Source organism: Geotrypetes seraphini, chromosome 2 (assembly GCF_902459505.1).
Source record: "Geotrypetes seraphini chromosome 2, aGeoSer1.1, whole genome shotgun sequence".
Lineage (NCBI taxonomy): Eukaryota > Metazoa > Chordata > Amphibia > Gymnophiona > Dermophiidae > Geotrypetes > Geotrypetes seraphini.
The window spans coordinates 446,325,737-446,343,604 of record NC_047085.1 but is presented as its reverse complement, the minus strand read 5'-3'; the positions used below and the strand labels follow the sequence as shown (position 1 = coordinate 446,343,604).

Here is a 17,868-nt window from a genome sequence, read left to right as displayed (position 1 = left end):
GAGGGAGGGGGAACAGGGTAGAGACTTGCCTGGCAGGGCGGGGGGCTGGGTGCAGAGCCTGGCAGGGCCCAAACCCCCTCCCCTGTCTTATATTTGAGTCAACCTTTTTTCCTCCTTTTTGGAAGGATAAAGTCCTCGTCTTATACTCGGATCGACTTAATATTCGAGTATATACTATAATGCAAAATCACCTTTCTTGGTTTTGTATTTTGTCTGTCAAGATGAAATTATTTGGACACCAGAAAAGAGAACATGTTTGGCATATACCAAATTCAGCATTCCAGGAAAAGAACCTCATATCAGCTGTGAAGCATAGAGGTAGAAGTGTCATGGTTTGGGGATGCTTTGCTGCAATAGGATCTGGACAGCTCACCATCATTGAATCCACCATAAATTCTACTGTGTAACAGAAGGTGCTATAGGAACATGTGAGACCATCTGTAAGAAAATTAAAGCTGAAGTGGAACTGAACCCTACAATACGATAATGCCCCAAAACATACCAGTAAATCTACCAAGGACTGGCTGAAAACTAAGAAATGGAGAGTCCTGGAGTGGCCAAGTCAAAGCCCTGATCTTAATCCCCTTGAGCTGTTATGGGGTGATTTGAAATGGGCTGTACATGAAAGGAACCCCTCAAACATCTCACAGCTGAAAGAATTCTGCATCTAGAAGTGGGCCAAACTTTCCTCAGACCGATGTCAGAGACTGGTAGATGGCTACAAGAAGCGTCTCACTGCAGTTATTTCAGCCAAAGGGGGTAACACTAGCTATTAGGGTGTAGGGTGTCTTAATTTATTCCTGCTAGAATACACATTTTTGTGGATATCTTTTGTTTTATGAGTAAATCAAGGAAATTTTGTGTTTTTTACCTGCAATTATATCACTTTTTTTCCAGAGACAAATTAAAAAAAGATTTGACATCGATTTGTGAACATTACTTAAGAAAGAACTGAATATTTCATGGGATGTCCTAATTTTTTCACATGACTCTATGTACATAAATGCCAAATTTTCCAGTAGTTGTTCCCTGTCCCTGGAAAGTTTACAATCTAACACCGGCATTTGCAAAGCCACGGGTCAGCAAGGTAAATGCTCCAATGTTCATATGAATTATATGAATGTCGGAGAAAGCTCTACTGTGGCTTTGTAAAAGGAGCCCTAAGTTTGTACCTGAGGCAACGGAGGGTTAAGTTATCAGGGATTTGAACACTGATTTTCCTTCAGGCAAAAACAAACACCCCCCACACACACACACACCCACACCCACACCCACCAACACCACCACACACACCAAAAAAAGCATAAGCAGTGTGTAGATCTTTAGAATTAAAAGCAGAATATGATGAAAGAAAATGACTTTTAGATCCAAGTGAAGAGGCAAGGGAAGGACAAAAAGTATGGGAGAGGGAGGTGCAGTGGACAGCAAAATAGGGAGAGCACCCAGAAACACCCCCCACCCTCCCACTGTACTTCAGCAGCTCCACTCCGGCCTCTAGCAGTAGAAAAAGGTTGCCATTAGGACTGTGAGTGCCACATTTCAGCTGACCCATGAAAGGTGAATGGTGAAATCCCTAACACATCTAAAAAGAAACAAACCTAGGGCAGAAGGGCAAAAAGGAAATAGAAAAATCTGTGGCGGTCAACTGCTTACACTCAGTAATGGATCGCTTCAGCAAAGTTAACTTGCAAGACTAGCAAGCCCAAACACTATATAATACAGCAACCCCCACCTCTTCAGCGCTCTCCACGTCCTACGGAAATCTGCTAATCACCAAGCGAGCACAAGCAGGGCCGCTGCTCCGCCCAAGGCATTACTTCGCTTAAGGGAACGTCAAATCCATTAGCATAGTGAGGCCCGGCATCCTTTGCTGAATTTTTTCTATGCAGTGATGAGAACGTTCATCGTCAGCTATGAAAATCCTTGAGTTTTAATGCGCGACTGTGCTAGATCACTGTTTACTAGTGTGGGAGATCCGTAATTGGGTGGTGGGAAAAGTTCAAAGAAACAGGTTACCCTAACTAAAAAAAGGTTTCTAATGGTAGGGGATGGCAGAGAGATCCAGTCTTCAATATAACTACATGCATTACAATTTCATGATTGAATTCTTTTCTTTTTTTTTTTTCCTGGTTCTTCTGGGTCACACACCTTAAAAGTCCAACCTGTACTGTCCTTAGGTTCCAACTACTGGAGTTGCCATTGAAGCTTACTCCAGCCTATCCAAGCCATCTCCTTGTCAGGACATAAGAAGACTTGAAATGGTCCAGAGAAAGGTGAAAAACTTGGAATAAACAGAGGATCTCTAATTAGAATCTGAATGGGAAAACTGTTATGGTCTGAAACCTGCCAAGGAGATGGTTTGAAATAGGCTGGAGTAAGCTTCAACGGCAACTCCAAGATTCGCTAGACCATTCAAGTCTTTATCATCATCATTTGCTATGATACTCTGGTCATTTACATTTTGTTTTGAGACTATCCTCTTTCTGTATAGATATCTTCTGTATTTTTCCCTTGTGCTTTTTGCATTCCATCACTATTATTTCCTTCTTCTCCCTCCTCCTGGAGGATATTCTAACCATACACCACAGGTGTCAAAGTCGGTCCTCGAGGGCCAGAATCCAGTCGGGTTTTCTGGATTTCATGGCATCCTCTTCTGTGATAGGGTAGACACCCCTGATGCTGTAGATAAGCATGAAGAATGTCCAGAATTTGGCAACTAAAAAATAAACAGCAGGTTTGCTGCTCCGCCTATGGTGTTACTTCGCTTAAGGGGACGTTGAAATCATAAGCATAGTGAAGCCCAGCATCCTTTGCTAATTTTTCTCTGTGCTGTGATGAGATTGTTTATCATCCTCTATGAAAATCCTTGAGTTTTAATGCGTGACTGTGCTAGATCAGTGTTTACTAGTGTGGGAGATCTGTAATTGGGTGGTGGGAAAAGTTCAAAGAAACAGGTTACCCTAACTAAAAAAAGGTTTCTAATGGTAGGGGATGGCAGAGAGAAGAACAGTTCAATATCTTTGCGCAGTGGCAGTATCGTAGCCAATGAGGTTAATCCGAGGCGTGATTATTGCTAATTGAAAACTTTTCCCAATACCCTGCTGTGTCAACTTGCAATATAGTTGACATTGGCAATTTTTGATAGTCTCCACGGAGACTGATATTTTTGTTAAATAATAGTACTGTATATTGTTTTGGTTGCTGAGCATGTGTTGTTTAAAAATTGTCCTAGACTTAGAAGTAACATCAGGATGGATATACTTTATCACTGAATCAGAAAATAAAGGTAGATAAAGACCATAAGTGGCTTATCCAATCTGCCCATCTTGTGTGCCTAGTATCCTAAGTTTTCATCTCCACCATTACAATTAGGATGTAGTTCCACAAATTCATTACCTTTCTGTGAAGAAGTATTTTCCTTTCAGCTTCACCTCATGCCCCTGCATTCCAGAATTTTCTTTCCATTGAAAGCAATTTTCTTCCTGTGCATTTATGTAATACAGATATTTAAATGGCTATCGTATCTCCTGCCCTTCTTCCAAAGTATACATATTGAAATCTTTACGCTTTATGATAAAGAATGCTGACCATTTTAGTAGTCACCCTCTGGACCGACTGCTTCCTGTTTATATCGTTTTAAAGATGCAGTCTCCAGAACTGCACACAATATTCTAAATGAGGTCTCACCAGAGTCTTACACAGGGGCATCATCACCTCCTTTTGCCTACTGGCCATTTTTCTGCCTATGCACCCAAACATCCTTCTAGCTTTCACCATCACCTTTTCCTGTTTGGCCATCATCAAGTCGTGTTCCTCTTTCATGCACAAAAGTACCTTGCACCTGAAACTGTACCACTTAGGTTTTTGCAGCCCAAATGCATGACCCTGCGATATTTTTAGCTGCCAAATTCTGGTCATTCTTCATGCTTATCTACAGCATCAGGGGTGTCTACCCTATTGCAGGAGAGGATGGTGTATGGTTAGAATACCCTCCTGGAGGAGGGAGAAGAAGGAAACAACAGTGATGGAATTCAGAAAGCACAAGGGATAAATGCAGAGGATCTCTATACAGAAAGAGGATAGTATCAAAACAAAACTAAAATGATCTTCAGAGTAACATAGCAAATGACTTGATCGGTCTATCCAGTCTTCCCTATAACTATATGCATTACAATTTCATGATTGAATTCTTTTCTTTTTTTTTTCCTGGTTCTTCTGGGCTACAAACCTTAAAAGTCTACCCTGTACTGTCCTTAGGTTCCAACTACTGGAGTTGCCATTGAAGCTTACTCCAGCCTATCCAAACCAACGGCAACTCCAAGACTCGCTAGACCATTCAAGTCCTTATCATCATCATCATTTGCTTTGATACTCTGAAGGTCATTTACATTTTGTTTTTATACTATCCTCTTTCTGTATAGAGATCTTCTGTATTTATCCCTTGTGCTTTCTGAATTCCATCACTGTTGTTTCCTTCTTCTCCCTCCTCCAGGAGGGTATTCTAACCATACACCATTCTCACCCTGATGCTGTAGATAAGCATGAAGAATGTCCATAATTTGGCAACTAAAAAATAAACAGCAGGTTCGCTGCTCCATCTACGGCGTTACTTCGCTTAAGGGGACGTTGAAATCATTAGCATAGTGAAGCCCAGCATCCTTTGCTGATTTTTTTTCTGTGCAGTGATGAGAGCGTCCTCTATGAAAATCCTTGAGTTTTAATGCGTGTCTGTGCTAGATTAGTATTTACTAGTGTGGGAGATCCGTATTGGGTGGTGGAAAAAGTTCAAAGAAGCAGGTTACCCTAACTAAAAAAAGGTTTCTAATGGTAGGGGATAGCAGAGAGAAGAACAATTTGATATCTTTGCGTAGTGGCAGTATCGTAGCCAATGAGGTTAATCCGAGGCGTGATTATTGCTAATTGAAAACTTTTACCAATACCCTGCTGTGTTGACTTGCAATATAGTTGACATTGGCAATTTTTGATAGTCTCCACGGAGACTGATATTTTTGTTAAATAATAGTACTGTATATTGTTTTGGTTGCTGAGCATGTATTGTTTAAAAGAATTGTCCTAGACTTAGGAGTAACATCAGGATGGATATACTTTATCACTGAATCAGAAAATAAAGGTAGGTAAAGACCATAAGTGGCCTATCCAATCTGCCCATCCTGTGTGCCTAGTATCCCAAGTTTTCATCTCCACCATTACAATTAGGAAGTAGTTCCACAAATTCATTACCTTTCTGTGAAGAAGTATTTTCCTTTCAGCTTTACTTCATGCCCCTGCATTCCAGAATTTTCTTTCCATTGAAAGCAATTTTCTTCCTGTGCATTTATGTCGTACAGATATTTAAATGGCTATCGTATCTCCTGCCCTTCTTCCAAAGTATACATATTGAAATCTTTACGATTTATGATAAAGAATGCTGACCATTTTAGTAGTCACCCTCTGGACCGACTGCTTCCTGTTTATATCGTTTTAAAGATGCAGTCTCCAGAACTGCACACAATATTCTAAATGAGGTCTCACCAGAGTCTTACACAGAGGCATCATCACCTCCTTTTTTCTACTGGCCATTCTTCTGCCTATGCACCCAAACATCCTTCTAGCTTTCACCATCACCTTTTCATTTTTGGCCATCATCAAGTCGTGTTCCTCTTTCATGCACAAAAGTACCTTGCACCCGAAACTGTACCACTTAGGTTTTTGCAGCCCAAATGCATGACCCTGCGATATTTTTAGCTGCCAAATTCTGGACATTCTTCATGCTTATCTACAGCATCAGGGGTGTCTACCCTATTGCAGGAGAGGATGGTGTATGGTTAGAATACCCTCCTAGAGGAGGGAGGAGAAGGAAACAACAGTGATGAAATTCAAAAAGCACAATGCAGAGGATCTCTATACAGAAAGAGGATAGTATGAAAACAAAACTAAAATGACCTTCAGAGTAACATAGCAAATGACTTGATCAGTCTATCCAGTCTTCCCTATAACTTGTGATATGGAAGGTGTGCCTGCTAGTTCTGGCCCTAGGGTTAGACTTGTATCAAAAGCAGACAGTTCCCAACCTGCTCAGGTTAAACCACAGTATAGCATGTTGACTGAAGTACCTTCAGTAGGGGGAGCCCTGGGGTTAAGCAGCAGTTTTCCCTTCCCCCAAGTAATCCCAGAGGAAGGAACCGGATATCTTTTACACCTGAGGGTTTGGGGCGTGGTTGCCAGCTCTTAAACCAGAGGTCTGACCTGCTAGAGGGACAGTTGGAGGGAACAGAAGCAGTTGCAAAGCTCAGGGCTGGGAGCTCTGCAAAGCTGTTCTTCACCTGAATGTATGGAGATTACAGAGGCTGGAGCAGAGCTACCTTCTGACCATTTTGAAGAATCCCAAGCCATGGAACTGGAGCCGGAGCCAATTACTGAGGTACCTAACGGTGTTCAGCCCATAGAAATATGCTGGTCCAATTCATGTGTTTAAAACTCTCTAAAGTGGATTACAAATATCCAGGTTTTGCAATTGGGACTATTTTTGCAGTTGTGCCTTGTGAATCTTGCTAAGTTTAAAGCAGGATAGGATTCTTTTGACAAGGGCTGTGCTGGACTTATCCTGTTGTGGATTAGTTTTACTTTTCTTCCTTTTTGAAGTTTGACTGTTTTGTAACTAAGGTGGTGGGGTTTGCCCCACATTCATGCGGTGGGATCGAGGGCCAAATTTTGGAAAATTATCACCACGTGAAGCACCGGACCTTGCCCAGCACTACTGCTGCTTTAGGAATCAGTGCTGATACAAGCACAAGTCTTCCTGAGGAAAGTAAAGACTTATGTTTTGGATTATTTTTGGTTTGAGTGAAACCTTACTGACTGGAGCTCTTGATTATATGAAGAATCCATTTTTGCTTAAAAAAGATAAGGTTTCTTGTTTTGGGTTAAAAACCCTTTGAAGTTTTTGTACAGCAATAGGACTTTTAGGCTATGCCATACCTTATGTTTTGGGACTTTATTATTTACTGCTGAATCCTGACAAAGTTTATGTTTGATTTATTTGAGGACTGGGTTAAGAACAAAAGAGTGAAGCAACTGTTTTATTTTGTTCTGAAGAATAAATCCAGTCCGGGTTTTGATTTTCACTTTCCTAGTTTGTTTTTGTGTCTTCCATTAAACCTGACTTTCTTTCTCCTTGTGTTGCCCTCCGCGGCACACAAGAGTATTTCCTTGTCCCAGCGGCCCGGGACCCATTGCCCTGAGCCCGCTGGTGACAAACGTGGTATCACTCATGGGATTTCATGTTACTGCCTTTAGTGAGAGACTGCGAAGGGAAGAACACAGAATCAGGATTAAAGTTTTATTTGTGATTATTCATTTGGAGTTCTTTACACCTGTTGGAGTGGATCGGGACCAGAACTACAGCAAAGTGCAATTGGCAGCTGTGGGAGTGACTGGACCGGTGAAGTTCGTGGAAGGAGGACGGAGGAACCGGACCAGAGCGAGCCCAGCTGAATTCCAGTGTGCCAAGCCCAGTTACAGATACCCTAAGGCTAAGACTCATCAATCTGTCAGGTAAGAGTACTCTGGGGACAGCTGGTAGAGGATAAGGATGTGGTAAAGACTCTGGCTAGCGGAGGTTGGGTTTAACTTGCGGGAATGGGCCAAGAGAAAAAAAAAAAAAGGTCGCACTTGGGTTTCCTTTTCTTGTTTTTTTTTCTTCCAGGATTCGCCATGGATCTCCAACAGCTGTTCACCCTTTTGGTTTTCGAAAGACTGAAGCAAACCGAAGACCTGAAGGTCGTGCTGCAAAGCAACCAGGACCTTTGGCATGCGAGTCAGTCAGAGACCGGTCAGAAGCATGACGAATTGATTCAAGCTATGGGTGACCAGACGCGGACATTAGCCCAGTTGTTCCAAGGGACTAGTGGAACCTGTGCTGGGTTACCAGCACCCGTGTGAGCTCCAGTAGGACCGTCTTTACTTAATACTATGTAAGTGTGTAAGATGGGTCCAACTGATGCTCCAGATGACTTTCTTTTGGCATTCGAGAGAATGGCGGTAGCGGCCGGCTGACCTGAGCAACAGTGGGCGACGAGACTGATCCCGTGCCTTGCAGGAACAGCGCTCACGACATATCAGACTCTCAGCCCTGAGCTAGCCAGCAATTATAGGGCTATAAAAAATCATATCCTAGACCAGCGATGGCGAACCTATGGCACCTATGGGACAATGCCCGGTCCTCCCAATGGCCAGTCCGGCCCTGTTGCCAGGTGAGCTGCAAAGCAGACACCAGCACACTCGCCTCCTGCCGCGCCACATATCTTAATTGCGGACCTTCCCGCGTGCCAGCTGCAAGGCCTTCGCGTGCCACAGCTGGCACGCGGGAAGGTCCGCAATTAAGATATGTGGCGCGGCAGGAGGCGAGTGTGCCGGTGTCTGCTTTGCAGCTCACCTGGCAACAGGGCCGGACTGGCCATTGGGAGGACCGGGCATTGTCCCGGTGGGCCGCGGCCCATCCTCCTGTGCTGGCTACAGTCCTGTGAGTGGATGTTTAGCCTGCCTGTCTTCCCCTTAGTATCCTATGAGCCAAGCAGTGTGTGAGGGGGAAGTGGGGGGAGGAAGAGAAGCGTCACACTGAGTCTGTCACAGGAACTCAATGAGGCTGTAGTGTGACTCCAAATGTGACATCTGTAATCAGGAACAGTTCCTAGTGCTCCCATGCTAGAGAGGTGAGGATATGGGGGGATGTTAATGTGTCTAATAATGTGCTCCTCTGTAAAAACCTCTGTATCTTCCATGGGGGACATGCTAAATTCGAGGAAATAAAAAAGCTGCTTATGATGATTGCATAGAGAAGTTCAGTAAGCTGAGAGGAGGGCTGGGCTCTCTGTGAACAACCAACACACTAATCCTCTGCGCTGTTCCTTATGGAAAAATCAATATAGCAAAAAACAGTAAAGTGTATATATGGCCCTTCACAGTGCTTTTGTAAACATCATAATAAAATAACAAAGGCTCCAATAATGAAAAATAAAAGACTTTTTCCCATACACTCAGGTCACCTCTTAATTAGTTGTTATTGTGATGAATCCAATGTTGTATAGTCATTAATGCGATTAATCCAGTTTGCAGGTCATTTTATTTGGGGAATCGCAGTCACTTCTTATTAGTGGCTTGCCGTGCTTCTGCATTTTAGCCCTGCCCCTGGACTTCAATGGGCGGGGCCTGCGTGAGGTCATGTGATTGGGCTGCTCATCCTAAAATGCCCGGGCCTATTTTTTGTCCCAGTCCGGCCCTGCCTGGCAATGTGTTCCTCGCAGCTGCCGCGGGGCTGTGAGACAGTATATTTTTTGACCAAAACGGATGTCTACAATTAGTAAAATTCCCCAATCACATATTTTTTTATGGGACGGATTTGTATACAGCACTTCATTAGATTTTTTTAATTATACAAATTTTATCTTTTTGTAGACTTGAAGTCTTGAACAAAGAAAATGAGTACAGCAAAAAAAGCAAAAACAGATAGTGGAAGACCATTCCAAGAGGCCTGGACAGAGACATATGGAGAGATTGAACGCAGTGGGAAAGCATTGTGTATTATGGTCTCGCACTTTGAGACCAACCATAACAGTGTTGCTGAACTTGGTTCAGCTCAAAGAAAAGAGTTCCTTGTAGGAAAATTAAAGAAATATCACTCCCAGTCTCTTAGTTTTAGCAACTATCTTTCAAAAACTAATCATCTTACAGTTGCCAGCTTTCAAATTTCACTGTGCATGGCAAAACATGGTAAGCCCCTCTCTGATGGAGATTTTATCAAAAAGGCAATTTTGGCTGGGAGTAATTCACTCTTCCATGATTTCCAAAACAAGGATAAAATTGTGCAGCGTATCTCTGAGATGCCGCTAAACAGAAATACTGCAAAAGATAGGGTTCTGCGAATGGCTGCTGATGTTAGTCAACAGCTTACTTGCAACTTACAAAAAGCACCCTTCTACTCCATGTGCTTGGATGAAAGTACAGATATTACTAACCATGCAAGACTAGCGCTCATTTTGCGTTATGCTACTGGTGACATCATGAGAGAAGAGCTGGTAAAACTGCTGTCTTTGCCTGGAAGAACACAAGGGATAGATATCCACAATGCTGTGATGGAGGCTTTTTCATCACTAGACATAAGTCCAGAAAAAGTGGTTTCAGTTACTAGCGATGGAGCACCTAGCATGGTGGGGACAACATCAGGATTCATTCATTTCTTTGCTAAGGAAGCAAAACATTCACTGATTCAATTTCACTGCATAATACATCAAGAGGCTCTCTGCGCCAAAGAAAGCAGCAAAAAAACTTGACGATGTCCTCAAAGATGTAACAAAAATGGTGAACTTCATCATGGCGCGTGCTCTTAATTTTCGACAATTTCAAGCCCTTCTTGATGAGGTTCAGGCACAATATAACACTTTACTGATGTACAATAATGTCCGGTGGATGAGCAGAGGATGAGTGTTGGAGAGATTTGTGGCCTGCTTGGAAGAAGTTAGGCTATTTATGAACGAAAAGGGGGAAGACTATCCTCAACTCACCAACATGGCCTGGCTTACCAACCTCATGTTCTTTACAGATTTTACTAACCACTTTAATGTACTAAACAAAAAATTACAAGGCATGGGAAAAACAGCAGAAAGCATGTTTAGTGACATCAAAGCTTTTGAGAGAAAATTGCATGTTTTTGAAAAAGACCTTGAGAGTGGACAGCTAAAATATTTTCCCAACCTAAAAATACATTTGGATAATTCTACAACATTTGTGGACAGTCATAAAAAACACCAGGAAATCCACAAAGCATATTCCACCATTGTAGCCGAAGCAAAGGAGAATTTTAGTAAAAGATTTTCTCAGTTCCGTAAGATGGAGACAACCCTTTCATTTATAACTTCCCCAGAAAAGTCCACATTTGAAGATCTTGATCTTTCCTGCTTACAGTGGTTGGATATTCAAAATTTGGAAATGGAGCTACTGGAATTTCAAGAAAGCTCTATCTGGAAAAGTAAATTCAATGACCTGCGTGCGGCTCTTGAACGTATTGAGTGTGAAAGGGTGACAAATGAAATCACTGCTAGTAGTTCTGAAAATGAAATCCTAAAAACGTGGAATTCTCTGCCAGACAATTTTAAGTCCATGAAAGCACTTGGGATTGCTCTTCTTACTTTGTTTGGGTCATCCTATGCTTGTGAGCAGCTGTTTTCGGCTTTGAATCATATAAAATCTGATGCTAGAAACAGATTAACGGATGACATGAGTGCTGCATGTGTTGCTCTGAAATTAACGCACTATGAGCTAAGGATTGACAAGTTATCAGCATGCATGCAACAACAAAAATCACATTAATTTTTGTCAGAGCATGCCCAATGCATATGTTTACATGAAGCAGTGTTTTCAGTTTGTAGTTAAGACACTTTCTAAGTTATTTAAATATTATTTAAAGATGTTATTTAAAAAAGGGACTTTACATGGCCCTGTTGTATTCCAATCTGGAATTTCCAATATAAACGGTTGGTTTAATTGAAAGCTCTTTTGTTTTCTTTACATCATATTATTAGAAATGTAATGATTTAACTATTTTCTAATTTGATTGTAAATTTTACAAAAAAACATGTATAGACTCTTTGGGAATACACACCGAGTCTTGACACAGTTAACAGTTTTAAGAAGTTTATCTTTTTTTTTACTCAGGATACATTTGACATGTTATGTGAATAATACATTTAAAATATATTGTGTAACTGAATCAAATTCTTCCTAAATTCATTAAATTGAATGAAATCATTAAAACATTATAAAATTGCCAATAAATTGAAATGAAAACCAAAGGATTGTGAATCAAATTGATTCTCTGACAATACAAAGATTCTAACCTTTAAAAATGATGTTACATAGTTCAGGCAACTTTATAAAGAGTTTTTAGATACTAAAATCTTGTTATTAAGGTTTAATTGACGTGCTGGCACTTTGAGGAAATTCTTTGGTTTTGTGCGGCAGTTTGGGCACTCGGGCTCAAAAAGGTTAGCCATCACTGTCCTAGACTATCTAGGCTTCACTAGGGAGCACTACCGGCAAGAGTTTAGGGGTGCCCAAATGGGGGGGGGGGGAAAAAGGCCCAAGGCACTCTTACACCGGCTAAGAAAATTAGCCGAAAGGTGGCTACAACCCTGTCTTGGGGATTCCCAGGCTTTGCTCACAGAATTGTTGCACGAGCAGTTTCTAGAGGCTGTGCCTAAAAGTTTGAAGGCCTGGATCCAGAGACAGGGTAGTCGCTCCTTAGCCCAGGTGATCGTCCTAGCAGAGGCCTATTTAGACTCCATGACCACTACCACGCCTGTGGGAGATACACATGGGAGTATGTGGTCAAGTAGGGGGCAAGCAACACAGGCGAGGCCCCATAATAGGTCTCAGGAGGGTATACCCCAACCCTTGAGAAAGATTCAGGACCCTCTCACACCCGGGAAGAAAGCTTTCACTTGTTTTAGGTGTGGGAAAGCCGGGCATATGCAAAAGCAATGCAGGGTTAAATTGACGCTTACCACCTCCTGTGGCGAGGCAGGTAATCATCTGGGTCCCTATGAAATACAGGTCCACATACAGGGCTTGCCGATTAAGGCTTTACTGAACACAGGAGCAGAACAGTCTGTCATGTCTAGGCTTACTGGGATCAGGCAAGGAAAAAGGTCCTTTTAGCAAAATACCAGGCAAGGTGAGTGTGGTCTGTGTCCATGGGGGAAAAACGGCCTATCCTAGATATCTCATCCCGATACAGTATGAGGGGGAGGTGCAAATCCTGAGGGTGGCCGTTATTCCTAGTGCTCCTGCCGCTCTGATTCTGGGTTGCGATTGGACAAATCTGGGAGAAGGCATCCAGCAGAGGAAATTCTCTGGAGCCCAGGGGGTAGGAGAGAGACCCAAGTGTACCCTTATGGCGAGGGACAGTTCTAAGGAAAGGCCCAGGAGAAAGGTTCCCGTAGATGGTATCCTCCGCAGGGAAGAAGGGCCCATTCTCGCTGGCGCCCCATGATTAGGTGGGTTCCCTTGTCAGAACATGCGCAAGCACCCACGTATGCATATGATAAAGCTGTGGGGTGTGATATTTATGCGGCTCAGGATGCAGTGGTGGAGGCTAGAGGTAGATTGTTGATACCGACCGATATTCAGGTATCACCGGCACCAGGGTCTTACTTGAGAGTAGCCCCACGTTCAGGACTAGCCTCACAACATGCTATTGATATAGGGGTGGGAGTGATTGACCCAGACTATCGAGGTAATGTGACCGTCCTACTGATAAATAATGCTGAGGAGGAATTTCAGGTGAAGAGAGGTGACCGCATTGCACAGTTAATTTGTGAGCGGATTTGGCACCCTGAGCTAGAGCAATGGAGACAATTGTTGCCCACTCGTAGAGGAGTCAAAGGCTTTGGGTCCTCTGTTGCTCTGGTGGAAGGGGAAATCAGCTCTCACCAGACTGTGACAGCACAATCTAGCCCTGACCCACTGGCAGAGATAGAGAAAGCTGTGGAGCAACAGTTTAGCAAATTACACTAAGAACTGGCTCAAAGCCAGGAAGGGAAAGGGTAGTACAAGAAATACAGGGTAGCTTAGGCCAGTGTTTTTCAACCTTTTTTGGGCAAAGGCACACTTGTTTCATGAAAAAAATCACGAGGCACACCACCATTAGAAAATGTTAAAAAATTTAACTCTGTGCCTATATTGACTATATATAAAGTAATTCTCTTGAATAGGAATCAAATAAACACAAAGAAAGTATTTTATAATTACTTTATTATGAAATATTAAGTAAACAGAATAGTGAAAAATTATAAAATACTTTATTCAGTGCGAAACCTGGGCCTGTTTGGCTGAACACAAAGCTGATATTCTGGCTGGAATCGAAGAAAGACACACACGTAGCTCTTCGTCAACAGCTCTCAGTCTCTCTCTGTATTTGGTTTTTATAGCATACAAAAATAGACAAATATACCCTCCATCCTTTTTATTAAACCACAATAGCAGTTTTTAGCGCAGGGAGCTGCGCTGAATGCCCAGCGCTGCTCTTGACGCTCATAGGCTCCCTGCGCTAAAAACCACTATTGCGGTTTAGTAAAAGGTGACCATATTGTAAAATATAGACAGCAGATATAAATTCAGAACTGTGTATAGTAAGTGAAGGGAAGTTTTCATCTCTGGGAATTTACCCAGTTAACTATTAAGTTATTTGGGCAAATTCCTTTGAAACTGTGGTAATACTGCCTCCACTTTGCTAAATTTAAAATAAAATCATTTTTCCTACCTTGTCTGGTGATTTCTGGTTGCACTTTCTTCTTCTGACTGTGCATCCAATCTTTCTTCCCTTCTATCAGCCTGTATGCTTTCTCTCCTCCACACCTCATTCCCTCCCCCAACTTTTTCTTCCTCTCTCCCTGACCTTTCTTTCTTTTTTTCTGTTTCTCTTCTTTCCTTCTGTTTCCCTGCCTGCCCCCTTTCTTTCTTTCTCCCTGCCGTTCCCCAAGCCACTGCCGCTGCCATCGGGGAACAGGACCCACCAATGGATAACAGGCCCCAAAGCCGAAGCCGACGCATGCTCTCCCTGACGTCAATTCTGCAATCGGAGAGGAAGTTCCGCCCAGCCAGGCAGCGATTGACTGGCCCGAACTTCCTCTCCGACTGCAGAATTGACGTCGGGGAGAAGAAGACTTATCGGCTCGATAGATTAGATTGCCAAGACAAAGTGAGTCCTGGGTGATCGACTCACTTTGCCTTGGCGAGCTACTGGCGCCCCTGCCTCGGGCCCCCTGTCAGCTCCGGGCCCCTGAATGCAGGACTGGTAGTACTGCCCTGATGGCAGCCCTGTGGCACACCAGGCAACATCTCGCGGCACACTAGTGTGCCGCGGAACAGCGGTTGAAAAACACTGGCTTAGGCAACCGATTAAATGAAACTATTTCCCAAACTGATCAGTTGCTCAGAACTGCCCCGGAGGAGAATCTGCAACAATGTCAGAAAGATTTGCAGGAATTAAAGTCTAGTACCCAAGGCCTCAAAGAACAGATAGGGCATATTGAATGCCATGTTGAGGAACAACCGGACCCCACAGCCGAAGTAAATAACATTTCATGCGCGGTTAGTGAGGTACGGGAGGAGGTTAAAAAAGTACAGGTTCAAGTGGAACAAATAGGGAGCAAAGATTTTAAAGGAAATGTGCAAATTAATTGATGGGTTTGAAGCCCGATTAGGTTCCTTAGAGGAAGATTACCTTCCAGTAATGACGGCGCCAGCAGAAATATCTCAGTCGCAGGAATTATATTGGGACAGAGACTTCTTTACTGCTGGTCCCATTCACCCTCCAGGGAGAAGGAGGGAGGTAAAAATAGGAAACATTAACGCTGACGCCTTATCTCGGATTGAAAAAAAAAAAATCCGGATAAGCATAGGCCCACCCCTAGCAGTCATTTAAGGGGGGGGTATGTGATATGGAAGGTGTGCCTGCTAGATCTGACCCTAGGGTTAGACCTGTAGCAAAAGCAGACAGTTCCCAACCTGCTCAGGTTAAACCACAGTTTAGCATGTTGCCTGACGTACCTTCTGTTACCAGTAGGGGAAGCCCTGGGGTTAAGCAACAGTTTTCCCTTCCCCCACAGTTCAGGAAGAAGGACTACTAGCTTGAACTAGGCTTTGTCCTCCAGGAGGGCCCTGATTTCTTTAGACTGAAAATTGCTTTCCATAAATTTATACGCAAGTTACAAATTTAAATCTTTTTCCAGCAACAACATATGGATGATAATGATGGATGATAATAATGAAAATAAGAATATTAATGAAGAAAGGGATTGTTCTATCTGTATGGCTAAGTCATCTTGGACCCCCCCTCCCCCCTATGGACCCTGCTGTTTCTATTTTTTGAGATCTAGTTTTGTCTGATATTACAAGTTTGGAAATGAGTTATAATTTTAAGAACCAAAGATACAATTTAACTTATGGCCAGTACAAAGCATTAAAAGATTTAGCAGTGAGTAGTGGCTCGTGGCCAGCAGGGGGTGCTGGTTATGGGACGGAAATGGGAATGGATGTTAGGACATAATAAGTGCAGTATTTTTTGTGGAGTTTTTTTTCTACAAAAGGCCAGTTTTTCGTATGATTCTGGGTAATTCTAGTTAGACAAACATCTGTGTTAGTTAAGGACCACGCCCAAATAGAAGCGTACGGAAAAACAGGTGAATAAAAATTTAAATATAATGTAGCTAAGGCCAGAGAAAAACACACTAAGGATTAATATAAGGGAAAGCATAATAATATCTGTTTATGTACTTTGCTGTTGAGCCAAATCATGGTGGAAATCATGAATACATGATTATATGGAGTCCAGTTTGGGTTCTCTGTGTGTACTATATCTGTCCTGTCTTCGGACACCATCTTGGGCCAGTGAATAGTTTTCTGTCTTCTTTGTCCTCTCTGAGTTTTTCCCGCTCCCAGCAGCGTGGTGTTAATTAACACCAGATATGCTTGCTTTAGACTGGTAGAGAAGGATAGCGTGTCCCCAAACTGAATTGGATGTAGTTTTGAATGAAAATTATGATTTATTGAATGTATGGAGGCTTGGCCAAGCAAAGTATAAATGAATATGTGTGACTGTGTTGAACCTCATAGGGTTTGAAAAACATAAAATATATTTGTCTAGAGAAATCCTGAGGCAACATCTGGGAGTGATTAAGTCAGAGACTACTCCTGCGCTTTGTGTGTGAGACTATCAGCTCAGGCAGCCCAAGAGTTTTTTCCTTTAAGGCTCAGAACTTGTCAGCATGGAAGGGCTGAGCATTTCTCAGCACCCTGTTAATAATTGTAGAATTCTTTTGAATATGTTATAATGTTAATTCAGAAATCAAATGTACTGTTCTAAACTTTTAAACATGGAAACATGAAGGGATTTATTTTCCTTTGTCAAAACTTTTAAGACCACCTCTTTCGTTGTTATACTGATGATGTCACTGAGCCAAAAGTTATATAATAGAATGACCAGAGATAGGGGTTCGAGACCGTTGTGAGAAGGCCAGTATTTGGCACCTCTGACGATCTCCCATTAGCGCAACCGTAAGCATTAATTATGCTGATGCTTTTGATCTAATAATGGAAAAATAGAAACAATAATTCAATAAATCTTGGTTATAATTTTTTTTTAAAAACCTTGTGCTGGTTTCATTTTGCATGTATTATTATTTTCAAACCGGAAGCTTTCACAAAGGCGTCGATGACCCTTGCTCAGCAGATAGGGATGATATTGTTATAAAGAAAGCAGATAAAGGAGGGGCGCTTGTAGTCCAGAACCGTTCCAACTATAGGGCTGAAGCTAGTCGCCAGTTAGGTGATGTAACATCTTATAATATATGTAGTCAACATCCAGGCGAGATATTGATGAGAGATATATTTAACTTCATTACTACGACATATGAAGAGGGTCAACTTACCAAAAGTGAATATAAATTTTTAATAGAGAAATTTCCTAAGACACCTAAGATCAAATTTGTTCCGAAGATTCATAAGGACCTGAAAGCTCCTCCAGGGATGCCTATAGTGAACACTAGAGATATCCTTCTGGAACCTCTTTCTAAATTTTTAGATATTTTCTTGAAACAGGCAGCCATCAAAGTACGTTCTTATTTGAAGGATTCTTCTCATTTTTTGAGGTCCCTGAGTTAAATCCCGGAAGTTCCTGAAAATTGTCTTATGGTCACTTTGGACGTTGTATCTTTGTACACTAAAATTCCACAACAAGGTGCTCTTGACATCATTAGAGATACCCTACTAGCAAGACCAGCCCCTCAGAGGATTACTACTGAATTCCTGTTAATG

At 42.3% G+C, this 17,868-nt stretch overlaps 2 non-coding genes across 2 annotated transcripts; both read left to right on the top strand.

The window, feature by feature from the left end:
• The first annotated feature begins 3,016 nt into the window (after positions 1-3,016).
• On the top strand, positions 3,017-3,157 carry LOC117356110. The gene has a single exon (XR_004538550.1). It is a non-coding gene; the product is annotated as a U4 spliceosomal RNA (small nuclear RNA).
• A 1,702-nt stretch (positions 3,158-4,859) lies between these two features.
• On the top strand, positions 4,860-5,000 carry LOC117356113. The gene has a single exon (XR_004538553.1). It is a non-coding gene; the product is annotated as a U4 spliceosomal RNA (small nuclear RNA).
• The last annotated feature ends 12,868 nt before the right edge of the window (positions 5,001-17,868 follow it).